A 16,547-nucleotide genomic window follows, 5' to 3' on the forward strand; every position below is an offset into this window, starting at 1 on the left:
TCGCAGGTTGGCAGACCCCCCCCCCCACCCGTGCATGGGCGGGGGGGGGGTGCTGCCAGTCTTTGATTAGTTGCTGGCACATACCAATGTTGCTTGCGGGCCATGAGAAGCCACCTCCAGGTGTCCAATGTCCTAAGTTGATATTTGCAGTTACAGCTTGCACTGCTCCGCAAAGGAGCGGCTTCCATGGCTTTGTGTGTAAGCTTAGTGTGTAAGTTCCGGTCGGGCTAAATTTCGCTTGGTGGGAGAGTCGCATCTGGTTGTCTGTTTGCATTACTCCCGCACTGAGACAAGAGGAAAGAAAGATTGTCTGTTCGCGGTGCACCAGGAGAAGGATTTGTAGTTAAAATTTAACCTTTATTTCAGTAATTTAAGAGGCGACATATAAAACCAAAATAAAAACAAAAAAAACATGGGGATGTGCAAACAACAAGACAGTGTATTTAATTAAAAAAGAGGATAGACTCCTCACTTAGGGCCTTATTCTGGTTCACTCTTTCTGACAAATTCCTTCTTAGATGGACAAAACCATGTGCACTACAGGGGGGCAGATGTAAACTGTGCAGAGAGAATTAAGGCCCCCATACATTAGTCCGACTTGTCCTAAGGACAAGTCGAACCTGATTTCCCCCTGCAGAACCCCGGGAGGGGGACACACGATTAGGCACTGATGTGCCAAGTTTTGCAAATGATACATCGCATGCGATGTATCATTTGCAACTCCCGGGGAGCTACAAGGTGGAGGGAGCAGGGGGGCAAGGGACATCCAGGTGGCGGGTGGAGGACGCTGCGAGGTGGCTGGGGGGCGCTGCTAGTAGCCCAGAGGCAGCAGACGCTGCGGGGGACACAGGCGGCAGTAACGTAGAGGCAGGCAGGGGGAGCTGTCAGCGCTGGAGAAAAAAAAAGCCCATACAATGAATGGGCGGCCTGTGATTGGCTGAGCGCTCTCTCAGCCAGTCAGCAATTAGCTGACAGGCCGCCCATTCATTGTATGGGCTTTTTTTTTCTCCAGCGTTGACAGCTCCCGGCTCCCCCTGCCTGCCTCTACGTTACTGCCGCCTGTGTCCCCCGCAGCGTCCGCTGCCTCTGCGCTACTAGAAGCGTCCCCCGCCACCCCCCCCCCCCTTCTCCCTCCACCGGACGGAGCATTGACAGCTCCCTGCTCCGGCTCCCCCTACCCATCTCCCTCGCCAGCATCGGCCGCCTGTGTCCCCTGCCCGGCTGCACAAAAGATTTAGCAAATCTTATGTGCAGCCGGTCCGACCTCCCGACTCTGACCCGATGCGCACGGGACCGCGCATTGGGTCGGACCGGGTGTCTATACCTGCGATTTGGCCCAATTTCACTGCCCGATCCATCTGAATCGGGTGAAATCGGGACCAAATCGCATAGTGTATGGGGGCCATTAGATTTCCCTCTTGCACTATGTGGTGTGAGTTGCAGCCCAGGGGCTGTGGCCACTACTGGTCATGTCCCCCACTATACAATGCAGAGATTACAGGCATTTTGTACAGTGGGGTGTACAGCTATGATGATACGATCTAGTGCAAATCACATTATCCACTGCAGGACCACTCACTGAAGTTGACAACTGAATGGCAGGTAGCATCTGGCTCTCGGAGACTTGTCCACTCTTCTTGCATTCAGAAGCACCACCCATTTTTTGAGAGCTACCTGGTCGTATTGGGTAAATAGGCAAGTATGGTGTTAAACAGGAGCAATCAATTTAAAAGTTCTTTGATCATAAATATAAAAAACTATATATATGTATATATTCAAGTCTCCCAATTGTTTATTTAGTGCACATGTGATTTAGTTTTACCACTTCCATTTGCTAAACACATGTAATATTCATCAAAAACAGATGGTTTAAGGCACGGTTATTGCAAAATAATGTAGCACCCAGGAGCTGTGAATGAATCCAAAGCTGGCCCCACATGATGCAGTATAGAGGGCCAGAGTCATAGGGGTACATTTACTAAGATGGGAGTTCAATTGGAGATGTAAGATCTATTGTGAGTACAATATGTACAATATGAGGAAATCAATTGCAGTGTTTTGTGGTTAATAATATGAAAGGTATGTATAATGTTTTTATGTGACACAGAGGATTAAATGTGATGTGTAAACATGGTTAACTAACATCAGGAGCCAAACAATCTCCAAACAATTGCAGCACAGTAATGCCTAACAAACGTCCCTGCAATCATCAAATCTTGGCCCTTATTCTAATTGAGTCGGATGGCTGCGTGTTCGATCGGACGGCCGATGTTTTGTGTTTGCCCATGTGCAGAGGCGTTTCTGCGCATGTGCGAATGCCGCGCACGTCCGAATATGGCGTGAATTTCGTACAGAAAACGATCGGTCGGGACAATCCGAGCAGGGGGTGGAGAGGGGCGTGAAGGGCTATTTGGGGTCATTACCATATGCGTATGCCCCGCGTTTCATGGGTGTTCCCATGAAAACGCTGGGCGTACGTATGGTAATCTGGCTGTGATGCACGTGTGGGGGGCGGACAGCTGACATAGCCGGATGCCAGCTGCCCGCCCATATCCCTGCTTTCACACGGATAACTGTCCGTGTGGTCTGGAGCACTCGGAGCTGACCGCTCGGTCCATCATTCGATGGTCGGCGACCATCGGAGGATGGGGGAGGTTCCCACAGATGGGGAAGTTGTACACATGAAACATCCACTCGCGGTCCGTTCGCTTGGCGTCTTATCCATTCAGCGATCCGTACGGTAGGCGGGGTTAAGAACACTCGATGGCCGTCCGAGAATACGCATCCGTCCGAGTCAACTAGAATAAGGGCCCTTATATCATTTACTTGAGAATTAAAGCCTAATTCAGGGGGTTATTCTTATTCACTCGCAAAGGCAAATTCCTTCTTAAATGGACAAAACCATGTGCACTGCAGGGGGGACAGATGTAACACGTGCAGAGAGAGTTAGATTTGGGTGAGTTATTTTGTTTCTGTGCAGGGTAAATACTGGCTGCTTAATTTGTACACTGCAATATAGATCTCACTTTGAAGTAAAACCCCACCCAAATCTTTTTCTCTCTGCACATGTTACATGGTTTTGCCTATTTGAGAAGGAATTTGCCTTTGTGAGTGAATAAGAATATGGGCCTCAGATTTGTAAATAATCCTGATGGTTGATCCCTTCTGTGCATGTGTACATTGAGTATTGCTATATTGCTCGGAGCCCCATGTCACCCACAGCATGTTAATCATGTGTTTAAGGGGTGTCACCTGGCACTGTACTTTAAAACGCACCTACACACGCCAAAGAGGGAGCACCACATAAATTAAACCATCACTTTTCTATTTTAAGCTTATACATAGGGGTCATGGGAATAGGACCCTAATTGCATACCTGCCAACTGTCTGGATTTTCAAGGAGCAGTCATGATTTTTTGTGACCGCCTGTGTCCCACCCGTGGGCAGCAGTGTACCATGGTGGAAGGGGGCATTTGGGAGTCCCCGTCACTCTGTCTAGCAGAGCAGCAGTGAATAGACGCTGTGCTCATGCATACAGTGTATATTCACAGAGACAGAGAGGACAAGGGGCAACAGTTATGCAAAACGGCGTGTGGTTCAGGGTTGCGGCATTCCCATGAGGCCACACCTCTTTCCATAGAGGCAACGCTCCATCTGCCATGCACAGGAGTCCCAATTCCTTTGTTTAAAAAGTTGGCATACCAGTATGTATATAGTGGGCAGCACCAATGGGAGCGTCAAGATTCTCATACCCTACAATCATATAAAACATTCATAAAATGACTCCAAAAACACAGAAAACCCTTTAATTACTTAAATAAGAGAGAGAGAGAGAGAGAGAGAGAGAGAGAGAGGCTATTTATACATACAAAGTTATTTTTGGCAACGGTCATTAATAAATAATGATTGCGAAAGTCAGGTTTTTTTGTTTTCTACGCAGGGGGTAGACTGAGCAATCCACTACACAATGCTGGATACTTATCTGGACTTTAACAATATTATAGGCTGCTCAGTGTGATGACATGTTGCTACTTTTTAATTGCTTTGACTAATTTTAGCCATTAGGCCTTGTCACAGAGGTGTTTATAGAGAGTGTGTACGTGCTTGGGGGGAGGGGGTGATAGACTTTTAGTGTAGACAATGCAAGAAGTGTTCCTTTGTACTTTTAACAGCCACTGTTTGACGCCTGATCCCATACACTGAACAGTTTAGCCTACTGGAGTCCTTAAGACTTCAAACAGGAGACACTGGGCCTGGCGGGTGGGCTGCAGCTAAGTTGTCACCTTTCATTCCAGAACATCATCAAAGCAGCCACAATGTAAAGAACTGACCTTTAGAGAAGTCCTAGATGATATCTCATGAACAATGTATGTTTCTGTAGACGAAGTGCCCAATGGCAATGCTAACCACAGGGCAAATGTTTTTATGTTAATAAAATTCATTGTTCCATGTATCATTAAGCTACAACCTTATATAACCTCGCAAACATCCCAATACTTAGTGCTGTCAGTATATCCGAGGATATCATACATACTCTATGGATTACACAAAATATTTGGTTTGGCAGAATCCCCAGTACATCATTACAAAAGCTTCCACTACCACCACCACCACCCAGATTAGCCATGACTTCTGTTATTAAAAGACATTGTTTCCCCCAGCTCACTGAATGGTATTAGAAACCAGTCTTGAACATGATAATAGAATTCAGAGATATTGGTTACACATACCTTTCGCGGGTATATGCTATGCCCCCAAGCCATCGTCGAGGCTTCTCTGTATATTGGGTGTCCCTAGCGCTATATCTAGGTGCAGGGTGCGGCACCCTAAAAAACAGCATACAGATGTAGCCCAGCTCATCCAGGCAGGGGCTGGCAAACTATCGCCAGCCCCCGCTAGCCGATGGCTCCCGCCAGGGGGCGTGTGCGCACAAGACGCACGCACGCCCCGTGGCAATGGAGCTCCCAGATGCAAGAAGTCCTGCCACAACTCTTTTAAAAAGAGAGACTTAGAAATACTCCGTACCATATACAAGTACACTGTGGGTTGGTTACCCTCCGGAACCAGGGGAGCCACAGACGCTGAATTGGCTGACGGCACCCGAGTTCCTGCGACGCAGTCCAGTGTCTGTGGCTCCCCTGGTTCCGGCCACAGAGCCTGAGGACAGCAGCGAGATGTATAGCAGGGAGAGCGCATCTCATGGCCGGCGCCTCCCTGCAAGCAGCCATCCTCACACAGAGGTGACAGTGCACAGACAGAACCGCGGGAGCAGCTGCGTGCGGCCGCACATGCGCACCAGCCCTCCCGCTCCCATTTTTACTCCTGTAAGTCAGTACTGGCCGCAGCCATATTTGTTTGGGGAAAAAAAGTGCTGCGGCTGCGCACGCTAGCCGCAGAGATGGCCCAGCCAGGGGGGTGAGTGGCCACTTTATGACTATTATGGGCCAGCCCACTGGGAAATGGCCCAGTTTCCCACCAGGGCCAATCCGCCCCTCACTGACCCTGACACCTCGCTCAGCACACAGCTCTCTGCAGCGCTGTGTGCTGAGAAAGACGCAGAGTAGCTTCGGTCAGAACACTCGTCGGCTCCTGTGTACGTCCCTTTAGTGTATGTGAAAATATAATATGCATATCTGTGTGAATGTATATTACTTCCATCTAGGCGGCCTGCACCGTCACCCTCCAGTACTCATATACTGGTATAAGATATCTCTGGAATTGTGATAGGGAAGATACATGTGGTGTGGTGATAAAGACTGTATCAAATAATAGGGTTAATATCTAAGCATTGACAGCACAGCTACTTTTTTACACCTAAAACTTGGCACTTTGTTTTTTTTTTATCAGGTTCGGTAATGAGTCACACTTGAGGTGTGTATCTTTCTACTTATCAGTATCCACGTCTCTAGTGCCTGTGATACTTGTAAACATTCCAGGCATAGCTGTCTACAATGCAGCACTGATCAGCTGATCCTCTCTAGGGCAGAAAGGTGGACAGAAATATTTTCTGCTACAATAACTGGTAATAAAGGGCCGTGATTAAGAGTGATGAGGAGGAGTGGCTAACTGTAAAATATAGGTAGTATGCTGCCACCTAGTGGACTTTAAAACATTATTATTATTACTATTATTATTAACAGTTCCTTATATAGCGCAAACATATTCTGCAGCGCTTTACAGAGAATATTTGAACATTCACATCAGTCCCTGCCCTAGTGGAGCTTACAATCTATTTCCTACCACATATACACACACACACAGACATTCTAGGGTTAATTTGTTGGGAGCCAATTAACCTACCAGTATATTTTTGGGCTGTGGGTGGAAACCGGGGTACTCTTTACTTAGAACGGCGCCCACGATTTTGATCGTGGGCATCGTTAGTAAAAAATCACGGGCATCGCATGCACTAAAAAATCGGGTGCGATGCGACCGACGCGATGCCCGCGATTTCCCATAGGGAACAATGTTAAATGTCTCAATTGACCCGATTTTCCTGTTCAATGCCTCAATTGACCAGATTTTTCCATAGGAAACAATGTTAAATGGGCCACAGAGGCCAAATAGGCACCCTGAAGTGTGAAATGGCCCCCACAATTGTTAGCGCCACCCCGCGATCAACGTGAACCCGAAGCGTGGCGAGCGCAGCGTGCCCGCGAGGGGCGGCGGTACGCGTCCTACGACCTTTTCATACCCCCACTATCCACGTCGGCGTGGAGTTGAGAATAGAAAGTGTGGCGAGCGCAGCGAGAAACCGAGCCCGAAGCGTGGCGAGCGCAGCGAGCGCAGCGAGCCCCGCGAGGGGACGCGGACAGCTGTGAAGCCCGCGAGGGGACGCGGATACCTGTGAAGGTATCCGCGTCCCCTCGCGGGGCACGCTGCGCTCGCCACGCTTCGGGCTCGGTGGCTCGCTGCGCTCGCCACACTTTCTATTCTCAACTCCACGCCGACGTGGATAGTGGGGGTATGAAAAGGTCGTAGGACGCGTACTGCCGCCGCTCGCCACGCTTCGGGTTGACATTGATCGTGGGGTGGCGTTAACAATTGGGGTGGCCATTTCACACTTCAGGGTGCCTATTTGGCCTCTGTGGCCCATTTAACATTGTTTCCTATGGAAAAATCGGGTCAATTGAGGCATTGAACAGGAAAATCGGGTCAATTGAGACATTTAACATTGTTCCCGATGGGCGCCCTTCTAGGTAAAGACTACCGAAACCGGAGTACCAGGAGGAAACCCACGCAAGTACGGGGAGAATATACAAACGGTGCACAGTTAGAGCCATGGTGGGAATCTAACCCATGACCTCAGTGCCGTGAGGCAGTAATGCTAACCATTAACATAAACTTCTCTTTGATTTATGTACAGAAATATAGGGGGGAAGTTTACATTATAGGTAACATTACCAAATACAGAAAGACATGTATCTGAACATTACTAAAACATATTGGCACATGGGAGTATTTTTATATTATCAGTTTTAGAGTACAAACTTACAAATATTTCAAAGGCATTACAAGCATCAGACATACTTCCCAACAATATTAATGATTCAGTTTCAAGACTAAATGCATGAAATCATGCAGGTAAGGGATGTATGTTACCAGCGATTCCGAATCAATCACAGAGGTGCTTTGTTCACCTCCAATACAAATACTTTTTTTTAATGATGTGTGTACCTGCACCTGGCACTGGGGAGGCATCTCATTGACTATGACATATCACCTAATCGGGACAATACAATGACAATCAGGATAGCCACAACCAGATTAACAATGGAGCAGATGGAGTTACATTTTCAGGCCTACACTAAAACATAAGCCCATCACCATGGCAGCATGCTGATAAACAGAAATCACCTGGCTACAAGGTCGGCCATAAATTAAAAATGATATTTCTATTTTCACATAAAATTTTTACATATTAAGAGAGACATTGTGGCAGGCTTGCTTACCCTCCCGGAATGGTCAGGAGCCTCCCGAAAATTGGGTCCGCCTCCCGGGAAGGTGGGTAAGTCTCCCGCTTTTTGTTCGCAGCATTTTGCGTCATTTAAGTCCCACCCCCTCTCTCCACGGCCCGCAAATCACAGAGTTTTCTGGCATGGGGGGCGGGGCAGAGTGACGTCAGCCTTGCCCCACCCCCCTGCTGTGTTGCCTCTCCGGGCTTCTCCCGGAGAGGTGAAAGTTAAAGTAGGCAAGTATGCATTGTGGTTGATCAATGGGGAAGTAGTGGTGGGGCTAGTCCACTGAGGGGGTATGGCCAGCTGCTACAGAGTCTTCTGCATTGGTCATTGATCAATATATATATAGTAAAAACCGCTAGTACATCATGATAATTTACTAGATCAATAACAGCAATGCACTAAAGAAATACACCATAGTCACGTGCATTATAATATAACATATGTACAGTATAACATACTTGTTTACCCTCCCGGAATGGCCGGGAGGCTCCCCCTCCCGTCCCCCCGGGAAGGTGGGCAAGTCTCCCGCATTGCCCCTGCACCCCCCTTCTCCGCTCCATCAAATTTCAAATTTTTTGCAGGTACACAGGGTAGGGTGGGGGGTCTGAGGCTAAAAGTTGCCCCTCTCCCAATCCGTGGACCTGCATATTGCCGCGGGTGACTGTCATGGGGGCGGGGCTCGGTGATGTTGCCTAGTCCCGCCCTCTGACACGTAGCCTCAGCCTGCCCCCTTTCATTCCTCTCTGGGCTTCCTTCCTAGTATAAAAAAAGTAGGCAGGTATGATGTATAAAGTATAATTTATGTACCTGGTACGCAATCTTACCACCCAGGCAGTGGCGTAACTATATATTTTGCGCCCCCCGCCAAACTTTTCCGGCGCCCACCTCCCCCTCTCTCTCTCCATGCCCATACCTGACAGAGCCGCATCTGCGGTCACTGTCCCGTCCAGTCTCCCGGCGCCGGCTCCTGCTGATAATGAAAAGTGACTCTTAGAAAATGGCTGCCAAAACTGTCTGCAATACGGGGGCAGCCATTTTCTAAGTGTCAGTTTTCATTATCAGCAGGAGCCGGCGCCGGGAGCGAGTGACAGGACAGTGACCGCAGATGCGGCCGGGCAGCAGAGCAGCGGGTAACTATAGCACCGCAGCCCCCCCGGCGCCCATAGTTACTCTGCGCCTCCCCGCCATGGCGGGGGCTGCGGAGGCATAGTTACGCCACTGCACCCAGGATCACATTGTAATATGCAATTTTATTGCAGGGATGTATCTCCTTGCACAAGCAGGGACAGGGCTCCGAAAGGATCCTGTCACATCGATGCACTCAGCCGGGGTTTCTGCGCATGAACAGAATACGTTGACCCCCGCCCCCCCCCCCCCCCCACAGATTCCTGCTGCAATCTCTCCGTGATATATTTGGGAGATACTTAATATTTGCGGCTAACCCCTGAAAACGTGTATTTTCAGCGAATTAACCACAAGTATATAAAAGTAATAGGCCCCTAATAGGTGGGAGAAAAAAATAAATGTTTCTAAGTGTATACCTGTGGGAAATTGATGCTAAAGTGCCATCTAGTGGATAGCTAAAATGCAGCAAACTGTAAATTGTTTGACCCTGTGTGTAGATGAAGTATCCTGGTTGGACAATAATGGTCTATTCCTATTGAAGATTAGGGGGAATATTCAATCTCCGGCGAGCACCTCCCATCCGGGAGATGCCCGCCGGGCCCTATTCAATGCTGTCTTCCCCGACAGCATTGAGCAGGGTATCTCGGCAGAACGAGCCCCACATCACTAGCTGTCGGGCTCGTTCTGCCGAGAACAGCCGGGAAGTGACGAGCTGCTGGCTGCAGCTCGCCTCTTCCCGGCCGCAACTCGCGAACGGGACTGGGTCACGGCGGTCGAGCAAGCTCGACCGCCGTGACCCTGACATTGAATACCCCCCTAAGCCTAGGAGTGCACAATACACCAAAGCCACCATATCAGATTCATCATCCACTACTGCCGCCTGGAGGACTGTCTGTGAACAGTCACATGGTCTGATCACATGATCTGTGGTACAGAAACTGAAGTGGACCTAGCCACGACCCTACAATGGATAGCAGGAGCAGAGCATGAGTGCGTTGCCATGGTGCGAGTTAGCAGCTCACGCCACTTGTTATATTACTTACTGCACCACAGTGTCTGACAGCGGCTGCCATTTTGTTGACTACAACTGCTATTATCCGCAGTGTATGTTAGACTTCAGAAACAAGGCTTCCTCCCCATATGTCTCATACGTACAGGGAGCTGAGCCAATAGGGTATCCGGTATACACTTCCGGCCACCGGCAGAGAGAGCGCCACGTGACTGATGGCTTTGGGCATGTAGTTCTCCCACCTCAGTGTGTACTGGGAAGGACTACAGCTCCCATCATCCCTTGCTGTGCACTGGTGTAGAGGCTTATTTATTTATTAAGTTTCTTATATAGCGCAGCAGATTCCATTGCACTTTACACTTTTGTAGTCAGTGATAAAACAAACTGGGTAACAACAGACAGACTTGGAGGTAAGAGGGCCCTGCTGCAAGCTTACAATCCAGAGACTTTCATTATATCCATCAGCCAGGGACACCTCCTGCTGCAGGGTGAGTGAGGTATGAGCTGTTCTTATTGTTATTATGCAGCTTGGTAGTGCCTGTTGTATGATGGTGCCCGTCCCCTCATCTCATATCACATGAACACTTGGGGTAAATAGTGCAGGCAACCCCCCCCCCCCCATGTTACATGACGTGACCACAGGGTCCAGGGGTATTTATAGGTGAGTTATCTATGTTTGTTAATGCGGCACAATTGCCCTAATAATGGTGTTTGTATGTTGTGTGTATGCATGTACTGTATGTATATTGTTAGTGTTTATATTTGCTGTGTGAGTGTATGCTGTGTGTGTGTCTATAGCTTGTGTGTATTTCTAAATATGCCATGTGTGTATATGTGTGTGTATGCCCTGTGTCATAGTTGCCAACTTTTAGGGCACTGGGGTTTTTTTGTCAGAGAGAAACTGACAAAGAAAGAAAAAAACGCTTTGTGGGCGCACTCCTTTTTTGGTTTAAATACAGTAAATGGTGGTTTTTTTAAAACATAACTTTTATTAGATACTCTTTTTTAAGATAAGTGGCACATTGTGATGGGAAAGAATTACAGTTTAGAATGTAGTGTGAACCTTGAATTGTAGTTATCAAGGAATATTGAATCACACGTTAATTTATCATTCATGCACTGGTTGGTCAAAGGTACAATTTACCAGTGATCATAGGCAGATAAATGATTCAGTTCCCGAAAAGAATAATATAGAATCTTGTGCTGGAATTGCACACTAGGTATACCACAATTGGTTTACCGAATAGAAGAAGCCTCAGAAAAATAATTGGTATATAATATATAGGGACTCTCTCTGACAGTCATAAACACAGAGGATAGATTTGAAGTAGCGATTCACCTCCCTTATGTTCGTATTGCCACACCTGGTCTTCCCCAGGGGTCTCCCACCTGGGTACTGTCCTGGCCCTCCACTGCTTGGCTTCCAAGTTCGGGGAGGGTTTGGGCAGTCCAGTGGGGTATGGTGGCAATATAGCGGGTTATTTCGGTGCACTTCAATCAATTGTAACTGTTGGACTGCAGATAGATATGGTGCATCACCTGTGACCCTTGGGATTAGGGAGGCAGACTAATGAAAAAAAGGGGGGAGGGAAAAAAGGGGAAAGAAAGTTTTTTGTGTGGATGCTGCTGCACGGCAGAGTACAGGTACTTTACTCAAATGTATGACTGACACAGGTATGGTCTATACATTATATACACGGAGTCTCGGAATTAGTATGCTGGGTGACACTTGGCTCCTGTAGCACCAGATAGATGATTACTGCTGTGGGGCAGAATACTAATTTTTGTTCTATTGTATGTTTGGAAAAAGCATATAGTCGACACAGGCTGGGATGTTGACACCAGTAGACAATCTGTGGGTATACAGTTGGTGAATTAGTCAATTGATTGCTCTTGGGTGTTAGAGAGACAATTGTCCAATGTAGTAACTTGAGTTAACTTGCTACCGGCAGATTAAACGATAATTGAGGCAGAAAGTGCATTTGCTTGGTTTCGTTTGAATTTGAACACTGTTGCTTAATTGCTGCAAAAAGAAACTGCTGTATCAATTTAGATATAACAGTGAGTGCAAATATAAATACAAGGTTGCTCGTTGGCTGCACAATAGATGGTATAACACACTTGTGGATACAATGTTAGAGCTGAGTCATAACACTGTGAATTGGAGTAATCAGCGCTGTGTAACAGTTATGAAAGGAACAATCTGCGCTGTGTCTACTAGTTGACACGGCTGGTGTGGACACAGACGTTTTTTATAGTCGCACTAATGTTATCAATTGGTTAGAGCACATGTATGCAAAAACCCAAATAATTAAAAGAAAGGGAATGAATAAGGTAAAAAAACCCTGTGGTGGGAGCACAGCCCAACTGCCAATTAGCAGTGGGGGATGTGTCCGTGTACCTGCTGCCGCTGCCTGTGTTAGCTGCTGACGGGGATACGGAGGGGTCAGGAATTGGAGCGGTGGATGCCGCCCGCCTGCATGATGAATTGTCTTGTGCTGATGCGAAGTGGCGGGAGCTGGACCCGCTGTTGTCAAAGCGCCGGCCGGCTGTCCGGGGAAGGATGAAGCTGCGGTGGGGATGAGGTTGCTGCCGATGCGTGTCAGAGGAGTGAGGCTGACGGGAAGCTGGCTGCTGGACACGTGTTTCGCCTATGGGGCTTCTTCATGCAGTGCCATTTTGAATGAGGGTGCGTGCCCTGACTTTTAGGGCAGCCAGCTCTGTGATACAGGGAGGGGGGGCATCTATGGAAGGGAAAAGGGAGCGTTTGGGGGGCGGAGCCACGGAAATAATGCTCTATTGCAGTGGTTCCCAACCCTGGTCTTCAAATACCCCCAACAGTGCACGTTTTGCAGGTCTCCACACAGAATCACAGGTGAGATAATTAGCTCCACCTGTGATCTTTTCAAATGTGACTGAATAATGAGTGCACCTGCCGGGTGACCTGGAAAGCGTGCGCTGTTGGGGGTACTTGAGGACCAGGGTTGGGAACCACTGCTCTATTGGAAGCGTGTCTAGAGCAATTGCAGCATTTTGCCCCTCCCCTCCACTGGGCAAACTCCGACTGACAAAGGTAGTGAAGAGGAAGTAGAGTCAGAGAAGCGAACACTGAAAGAGCGTTCAGATAGGTAAGATGTGAACCAGAAAAGGGCTGTATCATTAAGACCTAGGGAGTGTAGTGTTTGTAAGAGAAGAGTGTGATCCACAGTGTCAAACGCAGCAGAAAGATCTAGAAGAATAAGTAGTGAGTCCTTTAGACTTAGCAGTTACCAGTTCATTCACCACTTCAGTCAGTGCTGTCTCAGTGGAGTGTTGAGAGCGAAAGCCTGACTGAAGTGGGTCTGAGAGTTAAGAAAGTTTGTGAGGCGAGAGTAGACAAGTCTCTCCAGTAGCTTGGAGAGGCATGGGAGCTGAGAGATAGGACGATAGTTAGAGAGAGAGTTAGGGTCAGAATTGTGTTTTTTCAGAATGGGAGTAATCACTGCATGTTTGAGCAGAGAAGGAAAAGTACCAATAGCAAGAGAGAGAGATTGCAGATAAGGTTGGAATAATTTTTTTTCAAAATTACATTTTTATTAGTTTTTTATGAAACACTTATAGGGAAAAGGGTACAGAATAGAAAAAAGGGAAGGGTGGGACGGTAGGGAATAGGGATACATTCACGTAATTACCATTACAAAATACAGTCATGAGGCATAAAGGCAACACTATATAAAACACCAAGACATATAATTAAGGTGTGGCTACCTGGTCAATTACACATGGACACCAAGTACAAGAAAAATGAATCTGTTGTAGTATAAAGGAATAACTGGTGAAGTCACGAGTCGGCTGGGCATTCATGTCGCATGGAATCTTAGGATAGCTGTTCAGGAGGCTCACTTTAACGGGTGAAGGGATCTATAAGCATGTTAGGTGGACCATCGGAGAGTTTGGTTAGGAGGGCTACCTCGGAACAGTAGACCAGCAGTTTCATATTCGTAGTGGGATTGGACCACGTGTTCGACTACTGATAAAGTGGGGACTTGGGGGGTGCGCCAATATTGGGCAATCAGTAACCTGGTAGCTACTAATATATGGCCCATCACGTACCTATCGGACGGGGGGAGAGTCCCAAAATAAATATGTAGAAGTGCTAGTTTGGGCAGGGGGTGTATATAGTAACCTAGGACATCATATATGAGGGTGAAAACTTCCGACCAGAGGAGGGCAAGGGTAGGGCAGGACCAGAAGATATGAATTAGGGTGCCAACACCACCACAGTTTCGCCAGCACATATTTGAGTGAGATGGCCAGATTGAGTGAAGCCTGGCAGGGGAGAGGTACCACCGATGAAGTAGTTTATAGAAATGTTCGATATGAGATGCACATTTTGACACATGGAAACAGTTATAGAACACTCCCTGCCACTCTTCATTTGTTAACAAGCAGGAGAGATCAGATTCCCACTTTACTAAGGCCTTTAATTTCTGGGGTGAATAAAGGTCTATGATGCAAGAGTACCACTTACTGATTCCCCCTTTACTATCCTTTCTATAGATTAAATCTTGGAGGTAATTTGGAATTACATATATTTTAAAAGAGGCTTGTGTTACGCTATATAACCAGTGGCGAATTTGTAAGAACTTATAAAAGTCTCTATGTGATAGGGAGAACCTAGATTGAAGTTGGCTAAAGGGTAGGAGATGGCCTTCGCTGGTTGCTTCCTTGAGTGAAACCATACCTCTAGATACCCAAGAGTCTAAATTCAGGTCCGAGATCAGGGACGCTAAACCTGCCATCGACAGGTTAGGGGATGGAAGGTGAACGTTATCTATTTTAGATACTAATTCAAGCCAGGCCCTCCGTGCCGAATGAACCACCACCGAACGCGACAACAGACTATGGCCCTCACATTCTGGGAGCCAAAGGACATCGGTTAGAAGGAGGGGTGAAATTAAACCTACTTCTAATCGAACCCATGTTTTGGGGTTGCTATCTGCAAACCATGCGCTAATAGGGGAAAGAATGCACGCTATTTGGTATAGGTGTAAGTCCGGGAATGATAGACCTCCCTCTGATTTAGGGAGTGACATTGTAATGCGAGCCAGCCTAGGTTTTTTCCCTTTCCAAACATATTTTATGAGAGCTGAGTTAAATTTAGAGATCAAGGCTTTAGGGAGTAAAATAGGGATTGTTCAGAATAGGTACATCATTTTGGGGAGGACCATCATTTTCAAAGCAGCTATGCGACCCACCCATGATACATGATGCATCGTCCAATCGGATAATAGCATGGAGATTTTGCGAAGGAGGGGGAGGTAGTTGGTGGGTATGAGGTCTGAGACCTTCGGGGTGAGGTGGATTCCGAGATACTGCAGGCTTCTATCCTGCCAAGCTTAGCTATATTGGGTCTTCACTGATTGGAGAAGGGTAGAGGAAAAATGTATTGGAAGGGCTTCTGTTTTGGAGGTGTTTAATTTGTAATATGAGACAGCGGAGTATTGCTTCATAGTCACATGTAAATGTTGTAGCGAGGCCTCTGGATCTACTAATGTGAGTAAAACATTGTCCGCAAATAGACTAATTTTGTATTCTTTGCCAAAAACAGTGGGGCCCCGGATCAACGCATTGGATCGGATAGCTTCGGCGAGGGGTTCTATCGCTAAGGCGAAAACCAAAGGGGATAGCTAGCAACCCTGACGAGCACCGTTAGTGATTTTAAACGGGCTGGAAAGGAAGCCATTCACATATATTCTTACCGGAGTGCTCAGATGGGTCCCCCGACCTCGCAGACCTTCGCCCCAGGTATCGGTGCACTCAGGGGAGCCCCCTGGATTCACTGGGCTGCTGTAGATATGGAACAGCTGTCCCTGCTGCCTACTTTGTGTAGGTTGATGCGGGAGCGCAACAGAGGTGCTGCTACCCGAAATGGCTGCTATGCCACGCCCCCCAGGAGATTGATTTTTAATTACTTGTGCAGGTATAGGATCAAGAGGCAAGGTAGTAGAGTAGGAGGACAAGAAGAGTGTGGATGCTTCTTGTGGGCTCAAATGAAGAGAAAGTGCCAGAGGGTTCAGGTGGGGAAGAAAGAGGGTTAGCGGTTGTGGAGCATAACATTTAATCTCGGATGTTATTAATCTTGTCCTTAAAGTAGGAGGCAATTTCTTGTGCACTCATGGTAGCCGGTGGGGGAGGGTACAGTAGAGACTTTAATGTGTTAAAAGTCGCTTAGGGTTGGAGGCATGAGAAGAGATAAGAGATTGGTAGTATGTTTGTTTGGCAGGGTCCAAAGCATTGCAGTAGGAGTGGTAGCTAGTCTTATATATGTGTGAGGAAATCAGTCATACTATGAGATTTACGCCATTGGCGTTCTACTTGACGTGACTGATTTCGTAGTGGTCTTGTTGTTTTGGAGTGTCACGGTTGGCATCTAAGCCTACGTGGGGTGTAATGGGTAGCTGGAGCCACTT

General features: G+C 47.5%; 1 pseudogene; it reads right to left on the reverse strand.

The window, feature by feature from the left end:
- Positions 1–11,447: 11,447 nt before the first annotated feature.
- On the reverse strand, positions 11,448–11,566 carry LOC146061930 (5S ribosomal RNA; annotated as a pseudogene).
- Between the last annotated feature and the right edge of the window lie 4,981 nt (positions 11,567–16,547).

This window comes from Crinia signifera, chromosome 2 (genome assembly GCF_055691185.1).
Source record: "Crinia signifera chromosome 2, ASM5569118v1, whole genome shotgun sequence".
Lineage (NCBI taxonomy): Eukaryota > Metazoa > Chordata > Amphibia > Anura > Myobatrachidae > Crinia > Crinia signifera.